Source organism: Euphorbia lathyris, chromosome 3 (genome assembly GCF_963576675.1).
Source record: "Euphorbia lathyris chromosome 3, ddEupLath1.1, whole genome shotgun sequence".
In the NCBI taxonomy this organism is placed as follows: Eukaryota; Viridiplantae; Streptophyta; class Magnoliopsida; order Malpighiales; family Euphorbiaceae; genus Euphorbia; species Euphorbia lathyris.
In genome coordinates, this window is record NC_088912.1 from 44,661,628 (window position 1) to 44,670,425 (window position 8,798).

At 39.0% G+C, this 8,798-nt stretch overlaps 1 pseudogene; it reads right to left on the bottom strand.

Annotated features, from left to right (window-relative positions):
* Window positions 1-565: 565 nt before the first annotated feature.
* On the bottom strand, window positions 566-837 carry LOC136222651 (auxin-responsive protein SAUR20-like; annotated as a pseudogene).
* Between the last annotated feature and the right edge of the window lie 7,961 nt (window positions 838-8,798).

Below are 8,798 nucleotides of genomic sequence, written 5' to 3' on the forward strand. Positions count from 1 at the left end.
TTCCATCCGTATCTACAATAATCAGCCCTTATTATCACCCGCGGATTTTATTACCAATGGTTACATTGATGAGTTCATAAGTCACATACCACATTTTGTTGTTGCTGTTATGCTGGTAACCAGCGAAATCTGGTCGGCTGCTATTCCGCTAGTGATCACGAGCAGAAGTAATACATGTTTTTCTAGTAGTGCAAGCTCACGGTGCAGTATAAAAAAATGTCTTGCACTACTGAATACAAAACTTTAATATCATATAAGTTGATAGGTAAGATCAAGGAGAACTTTTATTATCATATTTAACACCCTTAATTACCATTTCAACTGGAACATATGATAATATATGACAATCTTATTTACCTAGTTGATCTAATAATCTCAGCAAGTGTAATTAGAATTTGAAAACCATACTCAAAATTTTCTATTAGTAAATATTCTGGTGTAGATCGATGCACATTACAACTGGATATTTGCCATCCCATCATCTGGCATCCTACTTCTAATTAAGAACAGAATTAGTGTTAATGAATGTTCAAAATTGTACAAAATTGTTTGAAAATACTCGTCATTAAAATGAATTGAAGCTTGAAATGGAATGAATGAAGATGTCTTCTCCGCAAGGAAGTGTAAGTCCACCCATTAGATGATTATATCCAAATTCATCCTCAGCTTTCTCAACAAATCTTGGAAGGATGGCTGATTCAACACTGAAATGGGCACTACATATCGTTTCCTCTCATTCTCTCCAACATATACTGCAAAGAAGCCTTTTGGGACTGAAGCTGCTGCTTTATTTGATCTGCTAAGAATGCGCTTAACACTGCGGGATAGAATAGCCATTTTTTATATATGATTGAAGGAGAAAGCTTTTCTTTCAAGATTACTTATATTGTTGGTTATGGGATTGGATACATTTGTGCATTGTGTTGTGTATAGATATGAGTGGTGTAAGTCGTTGTTTTCTATCACTAGCTGATGATGCTGAGTCAACAAGTCAACATAATTGTATGTAATCAAGTCAGCATGAAGTAATTCAACAAGTCGGTATAATGCTGAGTTATCAAGTCAGCATGGCTGTGGTCAGCATGGTACTGAGGTGTTAATACAGGTCAACATGGTCTTGCTGTGTTACCACTGGTCAGTAGGTCTTGCTGAGTTAGTACATTTTGAGTAAGGATATTTTGGGTATTTTCACAATCTTGTAAAGGCTATAAAAGGTCTGGGTTGGGAAGTAGTTTTATACGAGAGATTATTCTTAGACTAAGTCATTAGTGTACACTGTGATATACTGAGTTGGGGATTGGGAAAACACGAGAGTTTCTAGAGAGGAAACTGTTTCAATCTTGTTGTAATCTCCATTGATTAGTGAAGTTGCTGGATGTAGGCAGTTAAGCCGAACCAGGGTAAATTCTGTGTGTATTCTTTTGATTGCTGTTTCAAGATCCAATCTGTGATCTTTGTGAACTTTGTTTATCTATGTGGTTGATTGATCGTTCGAAGTATAGTTCAACAATTGGTATCAGAGCTAATCAAGAACAGAGCAATGGGTTTTACAAAGATCGAGATCAAGCGTTTCAATGGTAAGGGAGATTTTGCTCTATGGAGACAGAGGATGAAAGCAATCTTGGTTCAAATGAAGGTTGCGAAGGCTCTGAAGGACGAGAAAGAACTTCCGGCGATAATGATGAAGGAGGAGAAAGAAGATCTTCTTGAATTGGCTTACAGTACGATCGTGCTGTATCTTGGCGATAAGGTGCTGAGAGAAGTCTCGAAGGAAACCTCAGCTGCTGGGGTTTGGCTCAAGCTTGAACAGTTGTACATGACGAAGACTTTCAAGAAGAAGGTGGGAGGGTTCTTCTAGGCAACAACAAGTTGTGCAAGGTACTGGGTCAAGGCTCCATCAGGCTGAAGATGTTAGATGGTCAAGAAAGGATTATGACCGGTGTGAGGTATGTGCCAGAACTGAAAAGAAATTTAATTTCTTTGGGTACGCTTGATAAACAAGGATACAATTATAGAGCCGAAGGGGGTATCATAAGAATAGCTAGAGGATCTTTAGTTGTTATGAAAGGTACCATGAGTAATGGCCTATACACACTCTTAGGTAGTACTGTGTTAGTCTCTAAAGTAAATCTCACCGAGTCTAAAACTGATAGAACCAATCTTTGGCACCTTAGACTAGGTCACGTGAGTGAAGTTGGTTTACATGAACTTAGGAAGCAGGGTTGTTTTGGTAAAGATCACATAGGAAAGATAGATTTCTGTGAGAACTGTGTCTTAGGGAAGTCAAGTAAAGTCAAGTTTCCTAAGTCAGCAATACATAGAACCCAGGACATTCTTGAGTACATTCACTCTGACCTATGGGGGCCAACAAGAACTAAGTCTCATGGTGGGAGGACCTATTTTATGACCCTTATTGATGATTACTCTAGAAGAGTATGGGTTTATATTATAGCTCATAAGAATGAGGCTTTGCAAACGTTCAAGGATTGGAAAGTGTTAGTGGAAAACCAAACAGGAAAGAAAATCAAAAGGTTGAGAACCGACAATGGTTTGGAGTTTCTTGACAAAGATTTCATCACTCTGTGCAAGAAGTCAGGTATAACCAAACATCATACCGTTCCTGGAACTCCACAGCAGAATGGCCTAGCAGAGAGGTATAATAGGACTATCCTAGAAAGAGTTAGGTGCATGTTAATCCAATCCAGTCTCCCAAAGTCTTTCTGGGCTGAAGCAGTGCAAACTGCGTGTTACCTAATCAATAGGTGCCCATCGTCTGCTATAGGTTTTAAAACACCTATGCAAATGTGGTCTGATCACCCGGAGGATTATGAAAAACTTAGAGTGTTTGGTTGTTCAGCTTTTGCACACGTTAGACAGGAAAAACTAGAACCTCGGGCTCTAAGATGTGTTTTTATAGGCTACCCTATAGGAGTCAAGGGCTATAAGTTGTGGTGCCTAGAACCTGGTTATAAGAAATCCATAGTCAGCAGAAATGTTGTGTTCAATGAGATGGATTTTCCTTATCAGAAAAACCAAGAGAAAACTCAGTTAGAACCGAGTAGTCCTGAGTCCATTCAAAACCTTGAGAGTGTTAAGAATGAGGTGGAGCTTGAAGAAAATAGTGAAAACACCCGTAAAACCGAGCAATAAGTCAGTGATGGTAATTCTACTGAGTCCAGTCAAAGCTATAGACTTGTTAGAGACCGTGAAAGAAGAGTCCCTAGGGCCCCGGTTAGATATGGTTTTGAGGACCTTGTAGCTTATGCATTTAGTGTTGCTAAGGAATTACAAGAATCTGAACCTGTAACCTATAGGGAAGCTGTAAATTCGGTTGACAAGGAACAGTGGCTTAACACTATGAAGGATGAGATAAAATCCCTTAATAAAAATGAAACTTGGATTTTGGTAGATAAACCTCCTGATAAGAAGTTGGTCGGTTCAAGGTGGGTGTTTAAAAGAAAGGAAGGGATACCTGGTGTACAGAAACCTAGGTTTAAAGCTAGGTTGGTGGCCAAAGGGTTTACTCAGCAGGAAGGTATAGACTTTAATGAAATCTATTCACCGGTTGTTAAACATAGGTCTATAAGGATTATTCTCTCTCTTGTAGCTCGTTTTGATCTAGAATTAGAACAGTTAGATGTCAAAACAGCTTTTCTTCATGGAAACCTGGATGAGGTCATATATATGCAACAACCAGAGGGTTTTGAAATAGGAGATAAAGACCAGCGGGTATGTTTGCTTAAGAAGTCTCTATATGGTCTGAAACAGTCCCCTAGACAGTGGTACATGAAGTTTGATGAGTTTATGATAAGTCAGGACTTCCATAGGTCTAGTTATGACTGGTGTGTGTATAGTAGAGACCTTAGTGATGGCTTTAAGATTTATCTCTTGTTATATGTTGATGACATGCTTATAGCTTGTCACAACAAAGCAGCCATAAATCAGTTAAAGGCACAACTAAACACACGGTTTGAGATGAAGGATCTCGGGTCAGCACGGAAAATTTTAGGGATGCAAATTTCTCGAGACAGAGGAAGAAAGAAGTTGTTCCTAAGTCAGTCAGTTTATCTGAGCAAGGTGTTAGAACGTTTTGGTATGACGAATTCAAAGGCCATTCTCACTCCACTTGCAAGTCACTTCAAGCTGAGCAGTAAGCAAAGTCCTCAAACTGATGAGGAAAAGGAAGACATGGAGAGGGTGCCATATTCTAGTGTTGTAGGCTGTCTAATGTACGCGATGGTCTGTACACGTCCAGATTTGGCTCATGCTGTGAGTCTCATTAGCAGGTTCATGGCAAATTCAGGAAGAGCACATTGGTCAGCGGTGAAGTGGGTGCTGAGGTATGTCAAAGGCTCACTGAGTAAAGGTTTGAGTTATGGTGGAGCTGAAGCCCTAGTGGATGATGTAGCAGGTTTTGTTGATTCTGATTATGCTGGTAGCATTGACACCAGAAAATCCCAAACCGGGTACGTATTCACTGTGTTTGGAACAGCAATAAGTTGGAGGGCAAGTCTACAGTCAGTTGTGACTTTGTCAACAACCGAGGCAGAGTTTATTGCCGTCACAGAGGCAGTAAAGGAAGCTATGTGGCTGAGAGGAGTCTTAACGGAACTTGGAGTGACACAGATTGATGGTTTGAAGATTTACTGTGATAGCCAAGGAGGTATACATCTGTCAAAACACCAAGTATTTCACGAGCAATCCAAACACATAGATGTGAGAATGCATTTCGTCAGGGATGTGATTAGCACTGGTACTGTTCAGGTGGTGAAAGTAGGAACTGAGGATAACCCAGCCGACATGCTGACCAAATCTGTTTCAAGTAATAAATTTGAACATTGTTTGAAACTGGTTAGGATGGTCAGTGGTCCTTGAGTGTATTTTTTCTTCACTAGTTGATGGAGTGATTAGAAAGACAAGGTGGAGATTGTAAGTCGTTGTTTTCTATCACTAGCTGATGATGCTGAGTCAACAAGTCAGCATAATTGTATGTAATCAAGTCAGCATGAAGTAATTCAACAAGTCGGTATAATGCTGAGTTATCAAGTCAGCATGGCTGTGGTCAGCATGGTACTGAGGTGTTAATACAGGTCAACATGGTCTTGCTGTGTTACCACTGGTCAGTAGGTCTTGCTGAGTTAGTACATTTTGAGTAAGGATATTTTGGGTATTTTCACAATCTGGTAAAGGCTATAAAAGGTCTGGGTTGGGAAGTATTTTTATACGAGAGATTATTCTTAGACTAAGTCATTAGTGTACACTGTGATATACTGAGTTGGGGATTGGAAAAACACGAGAGTTTCTAGAGAGGAAACTGTTTCAATCTTGTTGTAATCTCCATTGATTAGTGAAGTTGCTGGATGTAGGCAGTTAAGCCGAACCAGGGTAAATTCTGTGTGTATTCTTTTGATTGATGTTTCAAGATCCAATCTGTGATCTTTGTGAACTTTGTTTATCTGTGTGGTTGATTGATCGTTCGAAGTATAGTTCAACAAGTGGGAAATCTGAAATGTGGCAATGAGTGGTAAAGAGGGCTTCAAGTTTGGGTTACTAAGAGATATAAATGAAGCAGCTGAAAGTTCACATGGCTTTGTCTTTCAACTTTTGGAACCCAAGATTTTCACAAATTAGGCGTTGGTCAACCATACAAAGAGATTATATGCATTATTTATTTGTTAAGGACATCAATTGTGCAACACAAATTCATATATATGGAGCCCCCAAAACAATAACAAGCGAGGCAAAGCCTTGTGAAGTACATGTGAAGGAAATGGGATATGTTTCTTCCTTTTCAAATGCTATCAATTAATGTTGAACAATATAATCAATTTAGAATCAGTCATCAAAACAAATTTAGGCAATCTGTTTTAGAAATGTATATAGCAATAAGTGTTAGAGAATACTAGGCCCCTGTTGGAGCTCGAACTCAGAAAATAGGAACAGACCGAACAAAATTAAATGGGCAGAGTCGCGGACAATGTCGCTTTCTTTAAGACGTTCGCGGAACTGCCGGAATTTAGCAAACAGTATGAACTCCGGTCGCCTCCAGGATAAAACAGCCCTCTTAAATACGAAAATCGTATTGCACCGTACGAAAATCGTTCTGTATACACTCTCTGTTTACTTGCTCAGTTTCGAAAAAATACAGAATGAATAAAAATTAAATTATATAAAAGAGTTGTTTGAGCTCTGATTTCATGGAGAAAGGGAAGGAGGAAAATCAGGAAGGTGGAGGAGACTGAAGACACGTTCAGAAAAAATGGACGTTATGAACAACGTTCACAAAGACTAAATCAGAGTATAAATAATTAAATAAAAATTGATTTCCGAATTAATAAAAATAATAATAAAAAATATTATTAAATTTTTTTAATAAAAAATTATACATTTTACACCACACCAACCCAACCCGGTTCGGTTCGGTCGGACGGACGGCGCGCGCGCGTGTGTGGTGGTCAACCATGAAGATAGGTCCTCACCCTTTCACAAAAGTGGGTACCCCTTGGGGCACACCCCAAGCATGTGAGGACCTTCTTTATAAACATCTCCACTAAGTGCTTTGAAAGCAATGTGGGATGTTTTTCCACTTGAAAAACTCAAAGACACAAGAAGACACATGGGTGGGTTTATTTCACAAATTATATTTGGGCCAAGCCCAACAATCCCCCACTAGAATTTTTGAAATCGTTTTACTGAGCAGTTACATAAGGTCAGACATAAACAGAGGTATCTTTCGATTTGAACCTTTGCGTAGTGAGTATAGTTCAGATTTTACTAGAGTGACTCGTAGTCTTGAACTCTATCTCTGATCTATATCACGCAGTAACCTTTTCAGAGTGTAGTTCTAGTAGCCCGTGCGTTTATGGCCTTGCACGTCTATCCCAGTTTAATGAATGCTCTAGAGTTTTTCCCTAAACTCATAGGAAGCGGCCTCACTTCCACATTCATATAGGTGAGTCTATCAAAAGTACTCCTGTAGCTATGTACTTCACTCCAAATGGAGTATAGACTTCATTAAGAGTTTCTATTATCTCAACCTCAAATCGCTTCAGGATATTCATGCTTCTAATTGCATGATCTGACTCATATTACAACACAACTTGTTATTACCCATTGAACCTATTTCTTGGGATCTCCAGTCTATAGGTTGGGTTACCATTGTGTCTAACTCATCACTGTAGGGGCATAAGTCCCATACTCTTTGCCGTATTATGGACTTTCTCTCTAGCTAATCCTTTCGTCAAAGGATCGGCTAAATTCTCTTTTGAGCGTATGTGATCCACTCTAACAGCTCCTTTAGTGAGTAGCTCTCTCACAGTGCTGTGCTTACAACGTATCTGTCGTTTCTTATCGTTGTAATAACGATTCTGAATCTTAGCAATAGCCGCGGTACTATCGCAGTGGATCAATACAGCTGGAATTGGTTTTTCCCATAGGGGAATCTCAGCTAACAGACTTCTCAACCAACCTGCTTCTTCACTAGCCACAGCTAGTGCAATCAGTTCTGATTCCATGGTTGATTGAGCTAGGATAGTCTGTTTCTTAGACTTCCATGAAATAGCACCACCAGCTATATTGAAAATATAGCCACTGGTAGCCTTGGAATCATCTGATAAGGTATTCCAGTCAGCATCACTATATCCTTTAAGGACTGCTGAAAACCTTTGATAATGTAATCCAAGTTTCATGGTTCTTTTAAGGTATCTCATGACCCTTTCTATAGCATTCCAGTGCTCCACACTAGGTCTACTAGTAAATCTGCATAGCAATCCTACGACATACACGATGTCGGGTCTAGTACAATCAGTGGCATAGCGAAGGCTGCCAATTATGCTAGCATACTCTGATTTTCTTACACTGTCTCCAGTGTTCTTAAAAAGTTTTATACTAGAGTCATAAGGTGTACATGTAGGTTTACAATCAAAGTAGTTATATTTCTTTAGAATCTTCTCAACGTAGTGAGATTGATCTAAAGAAATTCCAGTTTCAGACCTAGTTATCTTTATGCCAAGAATGACGTTCGCTTCTCCTAGATCTTTCATGTCAAAGTTTTCACACAACATTGACTTAACAGCATTCACAACATGAATATTAGATCCAAAAATAAGCAAGTCATCAACATATAAGCAAATAATGGTGCAAAGACCATTTTCATATTTATAGTAGATACACTTATCACTTTCATTCACCTTAAAGCCATTTGAAATAATCAAGTTATCAAACTTTGCATGCCATTGCTTAGGTGCTTGTTTTAGCCCATATAAAGACTTATCTAACTTACATACCTTATGGGCTTGACCAAAGACTACAAAGCCCTCAGGTTGATCCATATAAACCTCTTCTTCTAGTTCACCATTCAAAAACGCAGTTTTAACATCCATTTGGTGCACCACTAGATTATGCACAGAAGCAATAGCAATCAAAGCACGTATAGACGTAATCCTAGTGACATGTGAATAAGTATCAAAGAAATCAACATTTTCTCTTTGTCTAAAGCCTTTAGCTACAAGGCGAGCCTTAAACTTATCTACTGAGCCATCAGGTTTCTGTTTCTTCTTAAGGATCCATTTACAACCTATTGGTTTACAACCTGGTGGTAAGTCTACTAAGTGCCAAGTTTGGTTTGACTCAAGTGATTCCATTTCATCATTAATGGCCTCTTGCCATAAATCAGCATCTAATGAGGTTAAGGCTTCTTGTATAGTAAGTGGATCCTCTTCTACTGTGAAAGCATAAAAGTCAGACCCAAAGTCTTTAGACACTCTAGGTCTCTTACTCCTCCTAGGTTCAGATTCCTC